The following is a 20000-nucleotide window of genomic DNA, read 5'->3' as shown; positions in this document are numbered from 1 at the left end:
TGACTTTCTCAAACTTCCTCTATACTCTTTTTCTTCTTCCTTTCCTCCTCTTCTTTCCTACTCCCTCCCACCTTTCTCTACACTTCTTCTTCTCCCTCTTTTCCTCCTCCTCCTTCCAACTCCTTCCTCCTCCTCTTTCCTTCGTCTTCCCAAACCTCTTCTTCTTTTTTCTTCTTATTAATTTCATCCTTCTCTTTTTTACTCCCTCCTATCCTCCTCTACCCTTATTCTACTCCTTCTTTCTCTCCTCCTCCCTCCTCCATCCTCCTCCTTTATTCTCTTTCCTCCTCTTTCTTACTCCCTCCTAACCTCTTCTACCCACATCCTACTCCTTCTTTCTCTCCTCCATCCCCCTCCTTCCCCTTCTTTCCTCCCCCCCCCTGTCCTACTCCCTCCCGTCCTCCTCTACCCATATTCTACTCCTTCTTTCTCTCCTCCTTCCTCCTCCTCCTTAATCCTCCTTCCTCTTCCTCTTTTCTATTCCCTCCCATCCCTCCTCTACTTTTATTCTACTCCTTCTCTCTCTCCTCCTTCCTCCTCCTCCTTCCCCCTCATTCCTCCTCCTTTCTCTTCCTCTTTCCTACTCCCTCCCACCCCCCTATACTTTTATTCTACTCCTTCTCTCTCTCCTCCTTCCTCCCCCTCCTTCCCCCTCATTCCTCCTCCTTTCTCTTCCTCTTTCCTACTCCCTCCCATCCCCCCTCTACTTTTATTCTACTCCTTCTCTCTCTCCTCCTTCCTCCTTCTCCTTAATCCTCCTCCTTCCCCCTCCACTCCCTCCCGTCTCCCTCTACTTTTATTCTACTCTTCCTCTCTCTCCTCCTTCCTCCTCCATCCCCCTTCTCCTTCCCCCTCCACTCCCTCCCGTCTCCCTCTACCCATATTCTACTCTTCCTCTCTCTCCTCCTTCCTCCTCCATCCTCCAACCACGTCCCTCGTCCTCCTTCCTCCTCCTCTTTCCGACTCCCTCCCATCCCCCATCTACTTTTACTCTACTCTTCCTCTTTCTCTTCCTTCCCCCTCATTCCTCTTCCTCTTTCCGACTCCCTCTCATCCCCCCTCTACTTTCACTCTACTCTTCCTATCTCTCCTCCTTCCTCCTCCTCTTTCCGACTCCCTCCCATCCCCCATCTACTTTTACTCTACTCTTCCTCTTTCTCTTCCTTCCCCCTCATTCCTCTTCCTCTTTCCTACTCCCTCCCATCCCCATCTACTTTTACTCTACTCTTCCTCTCTCTCCTCCTTCCTCCTCCATCCCCCTGCTCCTCCTCCTTCCTCCTCCCTCCCTTCCCCCCTCTACATTTATTCTACTCTTCCTCTCTCTCCTCCTTCCTCCTCCATCCTCGAACCACGTCCCTCCCTCGTCCCTCCCTCGTCCTCCCAGAGCTCCTCTCTACAAAGGGAACATCCTTGGGGACTCGTGAGACAATGCCATCCATTATCTCGCCAAAACTTTGGGATTGATATCAGTTCTTGAGCTCCTTATCTCGCAGGAGGTGGTTAGGGGCTCAGGCGAGTGTGTGGGGCTGAGATAGAGGGCTGCGGGTGGGGGTGGAGGGGGTGGAGGAAGCGGCGGGAGGGGCGAGGGGGAAGGGGGGAGGGGGAGGAGGAAGCGGTGGGAGGGGCGAGGGGAAAGGGGAGGGGAGGAAGTGGCGGGAGGGACGGGGGGAAAGGGGGGGAAGAGGAGGAGGAAGCGGCGGGAGGGGCGAGGGGAAAGGGGGGGAGTAGGAAAATGGGGAGAGAGGGAAGGGGGGAGGGGCGAGGGGAAAGGGGGGGGGGGACGGAAGGGAAATGGGGAGAGAGGGAAGGGGGGGGAGGGGCGAGGGGAAAGGGGGAGGGGGAGGAGGAAATGGCGGGAGGGGCGAGGGGAAAGTGGGAGGGGGAGGGGAGGAAGTGGCGGGAGGGGAAAGGGGAAAGGGGAGGGGAGGAAGCGGCGAGAGGGGCGAGGGGAACGGAGGGGGAGGAAGCGGCGAGAGGGGCGAGGGGAACGGAGGGGGAGGAAGGAAAATGGGGAGAGAGGGAAAGGAAAGGTAGAGAGGAGGAGGCGTTTGGGGGTAGGAAGGAGGGGGAAGTTTGGGCGGAGAGGGGAAAGAGAGGTAGAGAGGGTGATGTATGTGGGGATGGGTGGGGAGGGGGAGTTTGTGGGGGAAGGAGAAGTGGGGTGAGAGCAGATAATGATAAAGGGAAGGGGTAGGAGAGAGAGAGAGAGAGAGAGAGAGAGAGAGAGAGAGAGAGAGGGGAGAGAGAGAGAGAGAGAGAGAGAGAGAGAGAGAGAGAGAGAGAGAGAGAGAGAGAGAAAAGGAGAGAGAGACGGGAGTGGAGAGATAGAGAGAGAGAGAGAGAGAGAGAGAGAGAGAGAGAGAGAAAGAGAGAGAGAGAGAAAGTGGGAAAGATGTAAAGGAGGGGGGAGGGGGGGGGGGGGGGAGGAGGAGAAAAGGAAGGCAAGCGTGCGGGGATGAAATCGCAGGCTGCATGAGGGGGAAGGGGGAGAGAGAGATAGGGAAGGGGGTAGGGTGTATGAGGGGGAGAGGAAAAGGGAGGAGAGGGAGAATGAAAGAGAGGAGTGTTGAAAGGCAATAAGAAAAGGGAGAAGAAGGGGGAAATTAGGGTAGATGAAGGGAGAGAGAAGGGGAGGAGAGGGTGAAATAAGGGGAGAGGGGGGTAGGTAGGGTCAAGGGGCGAAGAGGAAAGGAACAGAAGAAGGGGAAGGGAGAGAAAAGAGAGAACGAGGGTGAAGAGGGCGAAAGGAGGGAGGGAGAAGGTTGAAGAAAGGGAAGTAGGTGAAGCTGGAGGAAGAGGAGAAGAAAAAAAACAGAAAAAGAAAAAAAAGCAACAACAAGGACGAAAGGAAGAAAAAAAAGAAAACAAAAAATTACAACAAAAGAAAAAAAGACGAAAAACAAAACAATATGAAGAGGAACTAAAATTTAAAAAAAAATAAATAAAAAAGAAGAACAAAAACAAGAACAAGAAGATAGGCAGCAGGAGGAGAGATAAAAATCGGAAGAGGGGAAGGAGAGAAGGAGAAAGGGGAGGAGCGAGGAGGCGTAGTCAGCTGATGGAGTGGGAATTGGACTGTCTGTCATACCTTTCATGTAAGATAGTGAGGCCTATGGGTATGCTGCTATGCCGTGGAGGACAGTGCGAGAGAGGAGGGAAGAGGGAGGAGAGAGGTTCATATTTCGAGACCATATGTAGAGATAGATGAGGACTCTTTGACGGAGAGCGGTATAGTATAGAAACGAGGGGCTGCGTTCTTCTTCGACCAATCGTTGGATATCTTACGGCATAACAAAGATTGTCTCTTATCGGGATAGAGGTAGATATGTTCTAGGGAGAGCGAGAGGGAGAATGTAGATAAAATGATGGGGGAGAGAGGAGGGAGGAGGGGGGAGAGAGATAAATGTCTAGTCAACTCGTGTCGCCCCGAGTGGATTTGCTAGAGGATCGCTAATTACTATGGCGTAGATCGGTAATATTGAGAGCAAGATGGGAGAGGTGCGACTTGGGAGTGAGAGAGGATATAGGTATATGGATAATAGCGAAACGTGAGGGTAATTGTATGGAATATTTAGTCTATGATACACGTTCGCTGCACGATTTGATAGTGTGAGATTAGGTCAAGCTGTATCGGCGAGAGGTTAAAAGTAGCTTACCGTCGTCTATGTCATAAGTCAATGTATTATAGAGTTTACGGAGCTCAACACTGTATATTGAAGGTAGCTTTGAGGAGGCTCAAAGATTGAATATCTTAGTGCTTCTATCGTACACTGTGATCGACAAGAGGGGGAGAACGTATCATTTTGGATATCATGTTATCTAAACTCTTTTATGGCTGCGAGATAGTTACATCTGGTCGAGATTATGATCTTATTCTGGTGCCATTAATTTGCTACAACATCTGGTGTATCTATGGGTCTGGGGCAACTTGCCTTTCTAGCTTAGGGAGGGGTAATATCAGGTAGATACACGCGTTGATGGTGGAGTGAGAAGCCGGTAGAGAAAGAGGGGAGTGCGGAGTGACGTTTACTTTATAGCAAACGATGCTATGTGCTGATCTATATTGACTATAGATCCCAGTTGATATCGTGAGTATGCGTTTTCCTGGAGCGTCAATTCTGTTATGAGATGTCTTGTTACGCGGTTATAGAGATGCTGGCGATGGAACACGCTGGCGAGGGAGGATAGCGAGTCCTTGAGATCAACCTATGGATAGGCGGGAGCGTGGTTACCAGGGTGGTAGAAGGTGAGATAACGCGGGCAGAGGGAGGAGAGATTTGAAGGAGAGCAAAGAGGGAAGCAGGGAGGAGCGAGTTGCAAGTGCGAAACACCGCGGGGGATAGGGATTATGTAGAGACGGGCGCGAAAGAGGGCCGCGGAGTATAGTAGTTGAATGGGAGAAAAGAGGGAAGAGGGAGGAGATCGTTTAAGGGAGGAGAAAGATTTATAGACCAGTGGATCTGAGGCGGCGCGAATTGTGACGTGAGCTCCGATATGGCTCGGTAGGATACATTTGACGGGTGATAGACAAGAGGGACGATGATGAGCGATTAGAAGGGCTATCAACCATGAGTTGTCCTATTGATTATGGCGAGAAGAAAGTCGAGTCAATCTGGAGAGGTGGGTATAGTATTCATTTCTCTCCAACTCGTTTCTATGTCTGATCTCTTATCATTTATAGACCTCGGGGAGAGTTATGAGAGCGTTTAATGGCGCAGCAACGTCTTTGCTCTACCATCTTTCTATTGCGTATCTCGAATCCTGTTCTATCCAAGATTTTCTATTGATTCTGTGCTTATTAAATGTGACTTTCTCGAAAAGCTGTAAAGGGCGTCTAGAGCTTTACGGGCTGAGCCCCTCGGTTGCTAGTCGTGAGAGCGGTGCGTAGTCGTATTTCTTGAGAAGAACTATTTGCGCTATAGAGTGGGATAGGGAGGAGCAGAGTTGAAGGGAGCGAACGCGTTTGGGTGTGACGCGGGAGGAGAATGAGAGAGTGAAGGGGAGAGACAAGAGGGGAGGAGAAACTCTGTTCTCTTTAGTCTAGGAGTTGCATGTGCTAATACAAGCTGGAATAGTGATGACGTGAGCTTAGACTGTAGTACAATCTGGGTATCTCCCCTCGTTCTCTTTCTTATCGCTAAGAATTTCTCTTCCCCTCTTGTCTATTTGCTGCTATATCCTTTCTATACCTTCTTTAATAGTGAGTATCTATAATACCTTTCTATCACCTCTATTCTAGTTATTCTCTTTATTCCTTTCTCTACAAATTTTGCTCTGTCTTTCCAGCTTATATTAATTTCTCTCCCCTCGTTTATATTTCTGATCTATAATACTTTCTCTAACCTCTCTTTAGATTTCTTATCTCTAATCTTTATATCCCCTCTTTTCTCTTTATTTATAATTAATTTTGCCTAGATAACTCGGTTATAGGCTGAGATGATTATACTTTCTCTCAACTTTTTATCTTCCCATCTTTTATCTTTCTTATATCTAATCATTTCTCTCACGCTTTTCTATGTATTCTCTAGTATCCCTTTCTATCCCCCTCGTTTTATATTGACTATTAGATATTATTCATTTATCTCACATCTGTGAGCTTCTTATCTTAATACTTATCATCACATATTTTCTTTCGTATCTCTATTCCTTTCTCTCCCTATTTTATCCTTGATTATCTCGTTTAATTTTATAAACTCTGTTTCTTTATTATATCTAAGACTTATCATATCACAACTCTTTTCTCTCCGCTTATCTATTCAGTCTGTCTAATACGTTCTCTTAACTCTGTACTTATATTATTCTCTATAATCATGATCTCCCCTATTTTATCTGTCTTCCTCTCGAATCCGTTTCGTCTCCAACTCGATTTCTTCTTTGATTCTTCTAATACTTTCGCTACCACTCTTGAGCTCCATTTTTATCGTCTTCTATAGAAGCCTGTCTATTCACATGATGTTAGCTAAAAAGATGGGGATAGTTATGCTCTCTATCCTTTCTCTACCATCGTGTTTATAGAGAGTAGATAGATGACGTTAGATCTCTCTTTTCTCTTTCTGCTCTATATTGCATTTATATACTGTTGCACTCTTTCTTTTCGTCGCTCTTTTACTGTTCTATCCCCTCTTATTCTCTGTAGTCTATCGAATCCTTTCTCGCCCCTTTGTCTCTTTCTTCTATATAATACTTATATTCCAAGCTTTTGCTTTATTAGTCTATGGAAGCATTTCTATCAAACCTTTTATCGGGCTTCTCATTTCGAATCCTTTAAGCTCACATCTTTTCTCGACCACTATTTTATTTTTTACTTTCCTAATAATTCTCTCCCAGATTTTCTATTTATGCTCTGATTAATTTCTTTACATTCTTTCCTTTTATTATCCATAATCAGTATGAGAAAACAGTGTCTAGGTATGCTAGTATTTGCATTTAGAGAAAATCTTGTCTATCAACTATTTTCGATTATGATCATAATCTTTATATACAAAGATTTCGATCCCATCGTTGATAGTGCGTAGAGCTATTCATGGAGTACCACGGGCAGAGGTAGGAGTCCCATTAGAAGGTAGAGTCGAAGGAGGTAATTGTATGTGATTCTGACCTTTTGACTTGGCGAGCACCTAGTGAATCGGGAGGATGAGAGTAGATGGCGAGAAAAGATGGTCGAGCAAAGCGGAGAGGGAGGCGCGGATTCATGGAGGAGAAAGAGGAGTTGCGAGGGAGGATGATCGTTTGATGGATAGAAACGAGGTGCGCGAAAGGATGTGATAGGGAGGATGAGGATATTAGAAGGGCGAGAAAAGAGGTGAGAGGGAGCGAGAGCGATCAGGGAGAGCAACGCGGGGAGATGGGCGGAGTTCGTTGAAGTTAGAGACAAGATGGGGATAGACAATCTGGCGATGTTACATTTAGAGGTAGAATGGAGAGCAACAAGGTGATCGAGCGGAGATCTATGCAGGGCGAGAAAATAGGGGAGCTGGGCGTAGCGTGTTGAAGGTAGAGAAAAAGCGGGGCTATGGAGGCTCTCGTAGACGGTGCTGATAAAGAAAGAGGAAGGTGAGGAGACAGTAATGTCTCGACCCTCTTCCTCTTTAGGTATCGAGTAGACTTGCGATAAAACTGGTCTACGGATGAGCTGGTGCATGGAGAGACAGTAGTGTGAATGAGGGTAGGAGAGAGTTTAGGGCAGGCAAACGAGGTGAGCGGAGGCGGTAGCGAGATGGCGGGCGAGCACAGAGGGTCGGCGATGCGTCGCTTTGAATGTGAGCGAAAGAGGGTAGCGTGTATGAGATAGTTGAAGGGCAGAGAAAAGAGGGGAGATGGAGGCGAGATTTGAAGGGAGAGAAAAGATGGTCGAGAACAGGAAGGGGTAGCGTGAGGAGAGGAGATGAAGGGAGAGGTACAAGAGGGGGAGAGAAAAAGAGGGGGATGGAGGCGTAGAGTTGAAGGGCAGACGAAAAGAGGGGAAAGGGAGGAGAGAGTTGAAGGGAGAGAAAAGAGGGGAGAGGGAGGAGAGAGATGACGGGAGAGAACAGAGGGGAGAGGAAAAGAGGGGAGAGGGAGGAGCGAGATGAGGAGCGCAAGGAGGGGAGGAAAAGAGGGGATAGGGCGGAGAGAGTGAAGGGAGAGAAAAGATGGGGGGAAGAAGAGAGGCAGTGGTAGTTGAGGAGGGGTGAGAGAGGAGGGAAGAGGGCCCAGGAGAGAGTGTATAGGGAGAGAAAAGAAAGCTGGAAGAGGGAGGATCGAGTAGAAGTGGAGAGAACAGAGTGGAGAGGGGCGGAGCGGTTGAAGGGATAGACACGAGTGGAGCGGGAGTCTCGCGAGTTGAAGGAGAAGAAAAGAGGGGAGAGGGTGGAGAGAGTTGAGGGAGGGAGAGAGAGAGGAGGGAAGAGGGAGGAGAGAGGTATAGGGAGAGAAAAGAGGGGAGAGGGAGGAGAGAAAAGAGGGGAGAGGGAGGAGAGAAAAGAGGGGAGAGAGGAGAGAGGTATAGGGAGAGAGGTGTAGGGAGAGAAAAGAGGGGAGAGAGGAGGGAAGAGGGAGGAGAGAGATATAGGGAGAGAAAAGAGGGGAGAAACGAGGGAGGGGAGAGAGGAGAGATAAGGGAAGAGGGAGGAGAGAGGTATATGGAGAGAAAAGAGGGGAGAGGTGAGAGGGGGGAGAGAGAGGAGAGAGGTATAGGGAGGAGAGGACGAAAGTGAAGAGAAGAAGAAAGAGGGTAGAAGAGGGAGGAGAGAGATATAGGGAGAGAAAAGAAGGGAAGAGGGAGAGAAGAGTTGACGGGCTGAGAAAGAGGGAAAGAGGTAGGAGAGAGTTGTTTAGGGAGAGATTAATAAGGTGGAGGAGGGAAGGGGAGTGTTGAAGGGAGAGAAGGAGGGAAGAGGAAGAGGAGAGAGTGAAGGGGAGAGTAAAGAAGGGAATAGGGAGGAGAGAGTTGAAGGGAGAGAAAAAAGGGAAGAGGGAAGGGAGAGTTGTAGGAGGAGAAAAGAGGGAAGAGAGGAGGGAGGAGAGAGGTATAGGGAGAGAAAAGAGGGGAGAAAGGAGGAAGGGGGGATTGAAGGGAGATAAAAGAGGGGAGGGAGGAGAGAGTTGAAGGGAGAGAAAAGAGGGAAGAGGGAGGAGGGAAGAGTTGAAGGGAGTGAAAAGAGGGGGGAGGGAGGAGGATATTGAAAGGGAGACAAAATGGGAAGAGGGAGAAGATGAGTAGGAGAGGGAAATTGAAGGGAGAGAAAGGAGGGAAAGGGGAGGTAAGGGTTGAGGGAGAGAAAAGAGGGGGAGAGCGAGGGAGGAGAGAGTTGAAGAGAGAGAAAAGAGGGGAGAGGGAGGAGAGAGTTGAAGGGAGAGAAAAGAGGGAAGAGGGGAGGAGAGAGTTGAAGGGAGGAGAGAGAGAAAAGAGGGGAGAGAGGAGAGAGAGAGTTGAATGGGAGAGAAGGGGAAGAGGGAGGAGAGAGTTGAAGGGAGAGAAAAGAGGGAAGAGGGAGGAGAGAGTTGAAGGGAGAGAAAAGAGGGAAGAGGGAGGAGAGAGTTGAAGGGAGAGAAAAGAGGGGAGAGGGAGGAGAGAGTTGAAGGGAGAGAAAAGAGGGAAGAGGGAGGAGAGAGTTGAAGGGAGAGAAAAGAGGGAAGAGGGAGGAGAGTTTGAAGGAGAATAAAGAGGGGAGAGCGGAGGAGGGATTCGAGTTGAAGGAGAGAAAAGAGGGAAAGTGGGGGAGAGAGTTGAAGGGAGAGACAAGAGGGGAAAGAGGAGGAGAGGTTAGAAGGAGAGGAAGAGGGGGAGAGAAAAGAGGGAAGAGGGAGGAGAGAGTTGAAGGGAGAGAAAAGAGGGGAGGGAGGAGAGAGTTGAAGGGAGAGAAAAGAGGGAAGAGGGAGGAGAGAGTTGAAGGGAGAGAAAAGAGGGAAGAGGGAGGAGAGAGTTGAAGGGAGAGAAAAGAGGGGAGAGGGAGGAGAGAGTTGAAGGGAGAGAAAAGAGGGGAGAGGGAGGAGAGAGTTGAAGGGAGAGAAAAGAGGGGAGAGGGAGGAGAGAGTTGAAGGGAGAGAAAAGAGGGGAGAGAAAAGAGGGGAGAGGGAGGAGAGAGTTGAAGGGAGAGAAAAGAGGGGAGAGGGAGGAGAGAGTTGAAGGGAGAGAAAAGAGGGAAGAGGGAGGAGAGAGTTGAAGGGAGAGAAAAGAGGGGAGAGGGAGGAGAGAGTTGAAGGGAGAGAAAAGAGGGGAGAGAAAAGAGGGAAGAGGGAGGAGAGAGTTGAAGGGAGAGAAGGGGGAGAGTGAGGAGAGAGTTGAAGGGAGAGAAAAGGAGTTGAAGGGGGAGAGAAAAGAGGGGAAGAGAAAAGAGGAAGAGGGCGGAGAGAGTTGAAGAGTTGAGAAAGAGGGGAAAAGGGGGAGAGAGGGAGGTAGGAGAAGGTTGAAGGGAGAAAAGGGAAAGAGGAGAAAAAGGAAAAGGGGGGAGAGGGAGGGAGAGTTGAAGTTGAGGGAAATGCAGGGGAAAAGAGGGCGAGAGGGCGTTGAAGATAGGGTTGACGGAGAAAAGAGAAAAGATGGCAGAAGAGGAGGGAGAGAGTTGATGGCGTGATGAGAAAAGAGTGGAGAGGGAGGAGAGTGTTGAAGGGAGAGAAAAGAGGGGAGAGGGAGGAGAGAGTTGAAGGGGAGAAAAGAGGGAGATGAGGAGCGTGTTGGAAGGAGAGAAAAGAGAGGCGTTGAAGGGAGGAAAACTAAGGGGAGAGGTTGAAGGGGAAGAAAGGAACGGGAAAAGGAAGGGGAGTTGAAGGGAGGGAAAGAGTTGAAAGGCGAGAGCAATAGAAGGGGAGATTGAGGAGAGCGTTGAGGGAGAGAAAAGCGGGGGGAGGAAAGGGAGGATGGAAGCGGGAAGGGAGAGAAAAGGTTGAAGGGAAGAAGAGGAAAAGAAGAGAGGAGGGAGTTGAAGGAGAGAAAAGTTGAAGGGGTAGAGAAAACAGGGGAGGGGACAGTTGGAAGTGAGAGTTGAAGAAAAGGGGGTGAAAGAGAAAGGGGGGAGAGGGAGGAAGTTGAAGGAGAGTTGAAGAAAGAGGGAAAAAGAGGGGGGGAGGGAGGTCTGAAGGACAGTTGAAGGAGAGAAAAGGGGGGGAGGGAGTGAGAGTTGAGTTGAAGGGCGAAAAGGAAAAGGGGAGAGGGAGGAGAGAGTTTGGACAGGGAGAGAAAAGAGGGGAGAGAAAAGTAGGGGAGAGAGAGGGAAGGAGAGAGTTGATGGAGAGAAAGAGGGGGAGATGGACGGAGAGAGTTGAAGGGAGAGAAAAGAGGGGGAGTGGGAGGATGAGAGTTGAAGGAGAGAAAAGAGGGGAGAGGGGGGAGAGGTTGAAGGAGAGAAAAGAGGGGTGAGATAAGGAGGGGTGAGGGTGGATGAGAGTTGAAGGGAGAGATAGAGAGGAGAGAAATGAGGGGAGAGGGAGGAGAGAGTTGAAGGGAGTGGTCTAAGAAAAGAGGGGGCAGAGGTGAGTGGAGAGAGTGAGAAAGAGAGAAAAAGAGGGGAGAGGGACGGAGAGAGTTGGGGAAAGGGAGAAGGGAAGAGAACAAGAGGGAAGAGGGAGGAAGGAGGAGCGTTGAAGGGAGAGGAAAAGAGTGGAGAGGAAGAGGAGGAGAGAAGTTGAAGGGGAGAGAAATGAGGGAGAGGGACGGAGAGAGATTGAAGGGAGAGAAAAGAGGAAAGGGGAGGAGAGAGTGGAAGGAGAGAGAAGAGGGAGGGAAAGGAGAGTGTGAGGAGAGAAAAGAGGAAGAGGAGAGAGAAGTTGAAGGGAGAGAAAAGAGGGAAGAGGGGAGAGAGAGGAGAGAGTTGAAGGGAGAGAAAAGAGGGGAGAGGGAGGAGAGAGTTGAAGGGAGAGAAAAGAGGGGAGAGGGAGGAGAGAGTTGAAGGGAGAGAAAAGAGGGGAGAGAAAAGAGGGGAGAGGGAGGAGAGAGTTGAAGGGAGAGAAAAGAGGGGAGAGGGAGGAGAGAGTTGAAGGGAGAGAAAGGAGGGAAGAGGGAGGAGACAGTTGAAGGGAGAGAAAAAAGGGGAGAGGGAGGAGAGAGTTGAAGGGAGAGAAAAGAGGGGAGAGAAAAGAGGGGAGAGGGAGGAGACAGTTGAGGGAGGAGAACATGAGAGGGAGAGGAAATGAGGGAGAGGGAGGAGAGAGTTGAAGGGAAGGAAAAGAGGGAACGAGGAGATGAAGTTGAAGGGGAGAGAAAGGAGGAAGAGGGAGGGGAGGAGACAGTTTGAAGGAGAGAAAAGAGGGAAGAGGGAGGAGGAGGAGAATTGAAGGGAGAAGAAGAGGGGAGATGAAGGAAAAAGAGGGGAGAGGGAGGAGAGAGTTGAAGGGAGAGAAAAGAGTGGAGAGGGAGGAGAGAGTTGAAGGGAGAGAAATGAGGGGAGTGAAAACGAGGGGAGAGGGAGAGAGGGAGGAGAGGAGAGAGTGAAGGAGAGAGAAAGAGGTGGAGAGGGAGGAGAGAGTTGAAGGGAGGAGAAAGAAAAGTAGGGGAGAGGGAGGAGAGAGTTGTCTAAGGGAGAGGAAAAAACGAGGGGGAAGGGGAGGAGAGAAGTTGATGGAGAGGGAAAAGAGGGGAGTGGAGGAGAGAGTTGACAGGGAGAGAAAAGAGGGAAGCGGGAGGAGAGGTTGAAGGAGAGAAAGATGGAGAGGGAGGAAGGAGCACAGTTGCGGGAGTAGAAAAGAGTGGGAGAGGGAGGAGAGAGGAGAAGAGAGAGAAGAGAGGGGAGAGAGAGGAGAGAGGAGGAGGGAGAGAAAAGAGGGGAGAGAGGAGAGGGAAGAGGGAGGAGAGAGTTGAAGGGAGAGAAAAGAGGGAAGAGGGAGGAGAGAGGGAGGAGAGTTGAAGGGAGAGATAAAGAGGGTAGAGGGAGCGACGAGAGAGTTGAAGGAGAGAAAAGAGAGGGAGGAGGGAGTAGAGAGTTGAAGGAGAGAAGAGAGGGTAGAGGAGGAGAGGAGTTGAAGGGATGAGAAAAGAGGGGAGAGGGAGGACGAGAGTTGAAGGGAGAAGAAAAGTGGGAAGAGGGGGGGTGAGGGAGGAGAGAGTTGAAGGGAGAGAAAAAGAGGGTAAGAGGGTGGAGACAGTGAAGGAGAGGAAAAGAGGGAAGGAGGTGGAGAGTGTTGAAGGGGAGAGAAAACAGGGGAGAGGGAGGAGCGAGTTGAAGGTAGAGATGGAGGGGAAAAGGGGAGGAAGAGAGATGAGGAGAGAAAGAGGGCGAGGGAGGCGAGGTTGATGGGAGAGGAATAGTGGGAGAGAGAGGAGAGAGTTGAAGGGAGAGAAGAGAGGGGAGAGGGGAGGAGAGAGTTGGAGGGAGAGAAAAGAGGGGAGAGGGAGGAGAGGAGTTGAAGTGGAGAGAAAGAGGGGAGAGAAAAGAAGGGGGAGAGGGAGGAGGAGAGGGTGTTGTAGGGATAGAAAAGAAGGGGAGTGAAACAGAGGGTGAGAGGGAGGAGAGAGTTTTGAGGGGAAAAAGGAGAGAGTTGAAGGGAGAGAAAAGAGGGGAGAGGGAGGAGAGAGTTGAAGGGAGAGAAAAGAGGGGAGAGGGAGGAGAGAGTTGAAGGGAGAGAAAAGAGGGGAGAGAAAAGAGGGGAGAGGGAGGAGAGAGTTGAAGGGAGAGAAAAGAGGGGAGAGAAAAGAGGGGAGAGGGAGGAGAGAGTTGAAGGGAGAGAAAAGAGGGGAGAGGGAGGAGAGAGTTGAAGGGAGAGAAAAGAGGGGAGAGGGAGGAGAGAGTTGAAGGGAGAAAAGAGGGAAGGGGAGGAGAGAGTGAAGGGAGTGCAAGAGAGTGGAGCAGGGAGGAGGAGTTGAAAGGGAGAGAAAAGAGGGGAGAGGGAGGAGGGAGTGGAAGGGAGAGAAAAGAGGGGAGAGGGAGGAAGAAAAAAGGAGGAGAGAGTTGAAGGGAGAGAAAAGAGGGGAGAAGAAAAGAGGGGAGGAGGGAGGAGGTGAGTTGACGGGAGGAGAGAAAAGAGGGGAGAGGGAGGAGAGAGTTGAAGGGAGAGAAGAGGGGGGAGAGGGAGGAGAGGGGTGAAGGGAGAGAAAAGAGGGGAGAGAGAAGAGGGAGGTGGGGGGAGAGAATAGAGGGGAGAGAAAAGAGGGAAGAGGGAGGAGAGAGTTGAAGGGAGAGAAAAGAGGGGAGAGAAAAGAGGGGAGAGGGAGGAGAGAGGTGAAGGGAGAGGAAAGAGGGGAGAGGGAGGAGAGAGTTGAAGGGAGAGAAAAGAGGGGAGAGGGAGGAGAGAGTTGAAGGGAGAGAAAAGAGGGAAGAGGGAGGAGAGAGTTGAAGGGAGAGAAAAGAGGGGAGAGGGAGGAGAGAGTTGAAGGGAGAGAAAAGAGGGAAGAGGGAGGAGAGAGTTGAAGGGAGAGAAAAGAGGGGAGAGGGAGGAGAGAGTTGAAGGGAGAGAAAAGAGGGGAGAGAGGAGAGGAGTGTTTGAAGGGAGATGAAAGGAGGGAAGAGGGAGGAGAGAGAGAGAGTTTGAAGGGAGAGAAGAGGGAAGAGGGAAGGAGAGAGTTGAATGGAGAGAAAAGAGGCAGAGGAGGAGGAGAGAGTTGAGGGAGAGAAACGAGGGGAGGAGCGAGTTGAAGATGAGAGAGACAAGGGGGGAGAAAGAGGGACGGAGAGGGGGAAGAGAGTTGAAGGGAGAGAAAAGAAAAGAGGGGAAAAGGGAGGAGAGAGTTGAAGGGAGAGAGAAAGAGGGGGAAGAGGGAGGAGAGAGTTGAAGGGGAGGAAAAGGGGAGAGGGAGAAGAGTGCTGAAGGAGAGAAAGAGGGGAGAGGAAAAGAGGGGAGAGGGAGGAGAGAGTTGAAGGGGAAGAAAAGAGGAGTGGGAGGAGAGAGAGAGTGAAAGGGAGAGAAATAGAAAGATGGGGGGAGGGGGGAGGGAGGAGAGAGTTGAAGGGAGAGAAAAGAGGGGAGAGGGAGGAGAGAGTTGAAGGGAGAGAAAAGAGGGGAGAGGGAGGAGAGAGTTGAAGGGAGAGAAAAGAGGGGAGAGGGAGGAGAGAGTTGAAGGGAGAGAAAAGAGGGGAGAGGGAGGAGAGAGTTGAAGGGAGAGAAAAGAGGGAAGAGGGAGGAGAGAGTTGAAGGGAGAGAAAAGAGGGGAGAGGGAGGAGAGAGTTGAAGGGAGAGAAAAGAGGGGAGAGGGAGGAGAGAGTTGAAGGGAGAGAAAAGAGGGGAGAGAGGAGAGGGAAGAGGGAGGAGAGAGTTGAAGGGAGAGAAAAGAGGGGAGAGGGAGGAGAGAGTTGAAGGGAGAGAAAAGAGGGGAGAGAAAAGAGGGGAGAGGGAGGAGAGAGTTGAAGGGAGAGAAAAGAGGGGAGAGGGAGGAGAGAGTTGAAGGGAGAGAAAAGAGGGAAGAGGGAGGAGAGAGTTGAAGGGAGAGAAAAGAGGGGAGAGGGAGGAGAGAGTTGAAGGGAGAGAAAAGAGGGGAGAGGGAGGAGAGAGTTGAAGGGAGAGAAAAGAGGGGCTGTGAGCGAGGAGGAGAGAGTGACGGGGAGAGACTAGATGGGAGGAGAGAGTTGAGGGAGTTACGGAGAAAGAGGGGAGAGGGAGGGCCGTTGAAGGGCAGAGAAAAGAGGGGAGAGAAAAGAGGGAGGGAGAGGGAGAGAGTTGAAGGGAGAGGAAATGCGGGGAGAGTGAGGTGACAGTTGAAGGGAGAGAAAGAGGGGAGAAGGGAAGAGGAGAGAGTTTGCACATGGGAGAGATGAGAGGTGAGGAAGGCGTAGAGGAGAGAGAAAGAGAGAGAGATTGAGAGGAGAGAGAAGAAGAGAGGAGAGAGAGAGGAATGAGAGAGAGAAAAGAGAACGAGGATGAGAGGACGAGAGAAAAGAGAAGAGGAAGAGGAGGAAAAAGAAGAAGAAGGAAGAGATGAGGACGAGGTGAAATCGTTACGAGAAGAGGAGGAAGGAGAGAGAGAAGAGATTAGAGAAGAGAGAAAGAAGAGAGTGAGAAGAAGCGAAGGAGAAAAGAGACGAGAGAGAGAGAGAGAAGAGAGTAGAGAAAGAGAAAGCCGAGAGAGAGAAAGAGAGAAGGAAGAAGAGAAGAGAAATGGAGAGAGAGAAAAGAAGTATAGAGAGAGATCGAGAAGAAGAGAGAAAGGAGAAGAAAATGAGAGAAGAGAAAGACGAGAGTGAAAGAGAGAAGGAGGAGAAGAGAAGAGCAGAAGAAGAAAGCAAGAGAGAAGGTAGGAGTGAGTAATAGAAGAGAGAGAGAAGAAGAGAGAGGAAGAAAGTAGAGAGAGAGAGAGAAGAAAAGAGAAAAGAGAGGAGTATGAGAAGAACGAGAAAAGATGTGGTGAAGAGAGATGAGATGAAGAGAACTGAGGAATTTTGAGAACACTATTGAAAGAGAGGAGGAACGAGAGGAGAGAAAAGAGGGGAGAGGGAGGAGAGAGTTGAAGGGAGAGAAAAGAGGGGAGAGAGGAGAGAGGTGAAGGGAGAGAAAAGAGGGAAGAGGGAGGAGAGAGGTGGAGGGAGAGAAAAGAGGGAAGAGGGAGGAGAGAGTTGAAGGGAGAGAAAAGAGGGGGAGATGGGAGGAGGACAGTTGGAGGGAGAGAAAAGGGGGGAGAGGGGGGGGAGGGTTGAGGGGAGAGAAAAGAGGGAAGAGGGAGGAGAGAGTGAGGGAGAGAAAAGAGGGAAGAGGGAGGAGAGAGTTGAAGGGAGAGGAAAGAGGGGGAGGAGAGGAGAGGGAAGAGGGAGGAGAGAGTTGAAGGGAGAGAAAAGAGGGGATGAGAGGAGAGGGAAGGAGGGGAACGGAGAGAGTAGAAGGGGGAGAAAAGAGGGGTGAGAGAGGAGAGGGAAGAGAGTTGAAGGGGGAGAAGAATAGAGGGTGAGAGGATGGAGAGGAGTTGAAGGGAGAGAAAAGGGGAAAAGAGGGAGAGAGGTTGAAGGGAGAGAAAAAGAGGGGAGATGGAGGAGAGAGTTGAAGAGAGAGAAAAGATGGGAAGCGGGGAAGGAAGAGAGTTGATTGAAGGGAGAGAAAAGAAGGGGTGAGGAAGGAGAGAGTTGAAGGGAGAGAAGAGGGGAGAGGGAGGGGACAGTTGAAGGGTGAGAAAAGAGGGAAGAGGGAGGAGGATAGTTGATGGAGGAAAAGAGGGGGAGGGTGGGAGAGAGTTGAGTCGGGAGAGAAAAGAGGGGAGCAGAGGAAGGAGAGAGTTGAAGGAGAGAAAACGGAGGGAAGAGGGAAGGAGAGAGTTGAAGGGGGAAGAGAAAAAGAGGGGAAAGGGAGGAGAGAGAGTTGAAAAGGGAGAGAAAAAGAGGACAAGAGAGGGAGGGACGAGGGAGGAGAGATAGTTGGAAGGAGAGAAAAGAGGAAGAGGGAGGAAGTGAGTTGAGGGGAGAGAAAGAGGGGAGAGGGAGGAGACGTTGAAGGGAGAGAAAAGAGGGAGAGAGGGAGGGAGCGGGCGGCGAGTATGAAGGGAGAGAGAGAAGAGAGGGGAGAGAGGAGGGAAGAGGGAGGAGAGAGGTATAGGGAGAGAAAAGAGGGAAGAGGGAGGAGAGAGTTGAAGGGAGAGAAAAGAGGGGAGGGAGGAGAGAGTTGAAGGGAGAGAAAAGAGGGGAGAGGGAGGAGAGAGGTGAAGGGAGAGAAAAGAGGGGAGAGGGAGGAGAGAGGTGAAGGGAGAAAAAGAAGAGGGAGGGAGGAGAGAGTGAAAGGAGAGAAAAGAAGGGAAAGAAGGGAGGAGAGGGGAGTTGAAGAGCAGAGAAAAAGAGGGGAAAGGAAGGAGAGAGTTGGAAGGGAAGAGAAAAAGGAGGAGAGGGAGGAGTTGTTGAAAGGAGAGGAAAGAGGGAAGAGGGAGGAGAGAGTTGAAGGGAGAGAAAAGAGGGGAGAGGGAGGAGAGAGTTGAAGGGAGAGAAAAGAGGGGAGAGGGAGGAGAGAGTTGAAGGGAGAGAAAAGAGGGAAGAGGGAGGAGAGAGTTGAAGGGAGAGAAAAGAGGGGAGAGGGAGGAGAGAGGTGAAGGGAGAGAAAAGAGGGGAGAGGGAGGAGAGAGTTGAAGGGAGAGAAAAGAGGGGAGAGGAAGGAGAGAGTTGAAGGGAGAGAAAAGAGGGAAGAGGGAGGAGAGAGTTGAAGGGAGAGAAAAGAGGGAAGAGGGAGGAGAGAGTTGAAGGGAGAGAAAAGAGGGGAGAGGGAGGAGAGGAGAGTGTTTGATGGGAGAGGAAAAAGAGGGGAGAGAAAAGGAGGGGAGAGGGGAGGAGGAGAGTTGACGGGAGAGAAAAGGGGGAGAGGCGGAGGAGTTGAAGGGAGAGAAAGAGGGGAAGGGAGGTGAGAGTTGAAGTGGAGAGAAAGAGGGAAGGGGAGGAGGAGGAGTTGAAGGAGGAAAAGAGGGGGGAGGGAGGGAAGGAGCGGAGGGAGACAGTTGAAGGGAGAGTAAGAGGGGAGAGGGAGGAGGGGGGGGGGGAAAAAAGGAGAGAGTTGAAGGGAGAGAAAAGAGGGGAGAGGGAGGAGAGAGTTGAAGGGAGAGAAAAGAGGGAAGAGGGAGGAGAGAGTTGAAGGGAGAGAAAAGAGGGGAGAGGGAGGAGAGAGTTGAAGGGAGAGAAAAGAGGGGAGAGGGAGGAGAGAGTTGAAGGGAGAGAAAAGAGGGGAGAGGGAGGAGAGAGTTGAAGGGAGAGAAAAGAGGGGAGGGAGGAGAGAGTTGAAGGGAGAGAAAAGAGGGGAGAGGGAGGAGAGTTGCATGGAGCTATTAAAAGAGGGTGAGATGGATTATAGCGTAAGTGCATTTTTTTTTCTTTTTTTCCCCCCTCCACCCCTTGTGGTGTGTGTGTGTGTGTGTGTGGAAGAGAGAGAGAAAAGAGGGAAGAGGGAGGCGAGAGTTTGAAGGGAGGAGAAAAAGAGGGAAGAGGGAGGTGAGGTTGAAGGAGAGAACAGAGAGGGGGTGAGAGGAGAGGGAAGAGGGAGGAGAGAGTTGAAGGGAGAGAAAAGAGGGGAGAGAGGAGAGGGAAGAGGGAGGAGAGAGTTGAAGGGAGAGAAAAGAGGGGAGAGAGGAGAGGGAAGAGGGAGGAGAGAGTTGAAGGGAGAGAAAAGAGGGGAGAGGGAGGAGAGAGTTGAAGGGAGAGAAAAGAGGGAAGAGGGAGGAGAGAGTTGAAGGGAGAGAAAAGAGGGGAAAGGGAGGAGAGAGTTGAAGGGAGAGAAAAGAGGGAAGAGAGGAGGGAAGAGGGAGGAGAGAGGTATAGGGAGAGAAAAGAGGGGAGAGAGGAGGGAAGAGGGAGGAGAGAGGTATAGGGAGAGAAAAGAGGGAAGAGGGAGGAGAGAGTTGAAGGGAGAGAAAAGAGGGGAGGGAGGAGAGAGTTGAAGGGAGAGAAACGAGGGGAGGGAGGAGAGGGGAGAGAAGAGAGAGAAAAGAGGGGAAAGAGGAGGGGGAGGGAGGAGAGAGTGTTAAAGGGAGAGAAAAGAGGGGAGAGGGAGGAGAGAGTTGAAGGGAGAGAAAAGAGGGGAGGGAGGAGAGAGTTGAAGGGAGAGAAACGAGGGGAGGGAGGAGAGGGGAGAGAAGAGAGAGAAAAGAGGGGAAAGAGGAGGGGGAGGGAGGAGAGAGTTGAAGGGAGAGAAAAGAGGGGAGAGGGAGGAGAGAGTTGAAGGGAGAGAAAAGAGGGAAGAGGGAGGAGAGAGTTGAAGGGAGAGAAAAGAGGGAAGAGGGAGGAGAGAGTTGAAGGGAGAGAAAAGAGGGGAGAGGGAGGAGAGAGTTGAAGGGAGAGAAAAGAGGGGAGGGAGGAGAGGGGAGAGAAGAGAGAGAAGAGAGGGGAAAGAGGAGGGGGAGGGAGGAGAGAGTGTTAAAGGGAGAGACAAGAGGGAAGAGGGAGGAGAGAGTTGAAGGAAGAGAAAAGAGGAGAGGGAGGAGAGAGCTGAGGGTGTGAGGTGAGGAGAGGGGAGAAGAAAGGGGAGATTGGGGAAAGAAGGGAGGAGAGAAGAGAAAAAGAGTAAACAGGAGAGAGAGAAGCGATAAGAGAAAGGGGAGAGGAGAGAAGAAAGAGGAAAATGGGGAGAGGAGAGGGGAGAGAGGAAAGATGAATATGAAGGAGAGGGGAGAGAAGAGAAAAGAAATTAAAGAAAAGAGAGGAGAGAGGGAATAGGAGAGAAGAGAGAGGAAAGATGAGAGAGAGAAGAGGAGAGAGGAGAGAAAAAGAAAAAGGAGAAAGAAATAACAGCCTTGGGTGATATGGAATGAAAATTGAAGATCTGATTGGGATGAAAGTCTGGATAAAATTCGGGAATTGGAGTGGAGCAGAAGAGAGACGAAATAAAAGGAAAAAAAGACAAAGGAAATAAGAGTATAAAGAAATCGAGCAATGATAGACGAAGAGAAAAAAAAAAGAGAGAGAGAAAAAAAAACGAAAAGACACGAAAAAGAGAAAAAAAAAAGAAAAAAACAGAGAAAAACCGAAAAGACACGAAAAAGAGAAAAAAAAAGAGAGAGAAAAAAAAAACGAAAAGACACGAAAAAGAGCGATGAATAAAGAGGAACGAAGACAGAACAATGAATAAAGAGGAAAGAAAACAGAACGAATGATTGGGAAGGAGAGTAATCGAGACAAAAAGGGGAGAGTGAGAATTCGAAT

This window comes from Penaeus japonicus, unplaced genomic scaffold, assembly GCF_977035675.1.
Source record: "Penaeus japonicus unplaced genomic scaffold, GWHDUDI00000001_assembly GWHDUDI00000015, whole genome shotgun sequence".
NCBI classification, from domain to species: domain Eukaryota; kingdom Metazoa; phylum Arthropoda; class Malacostraca; order Decapoda; family Penaeidae; genus Penaeus; species Penaeus japonicus.
The sequence above is the reverse complement of the archived record's forward strand: the minus strand, read 5'-3'. Positions refer to the sequence as shown.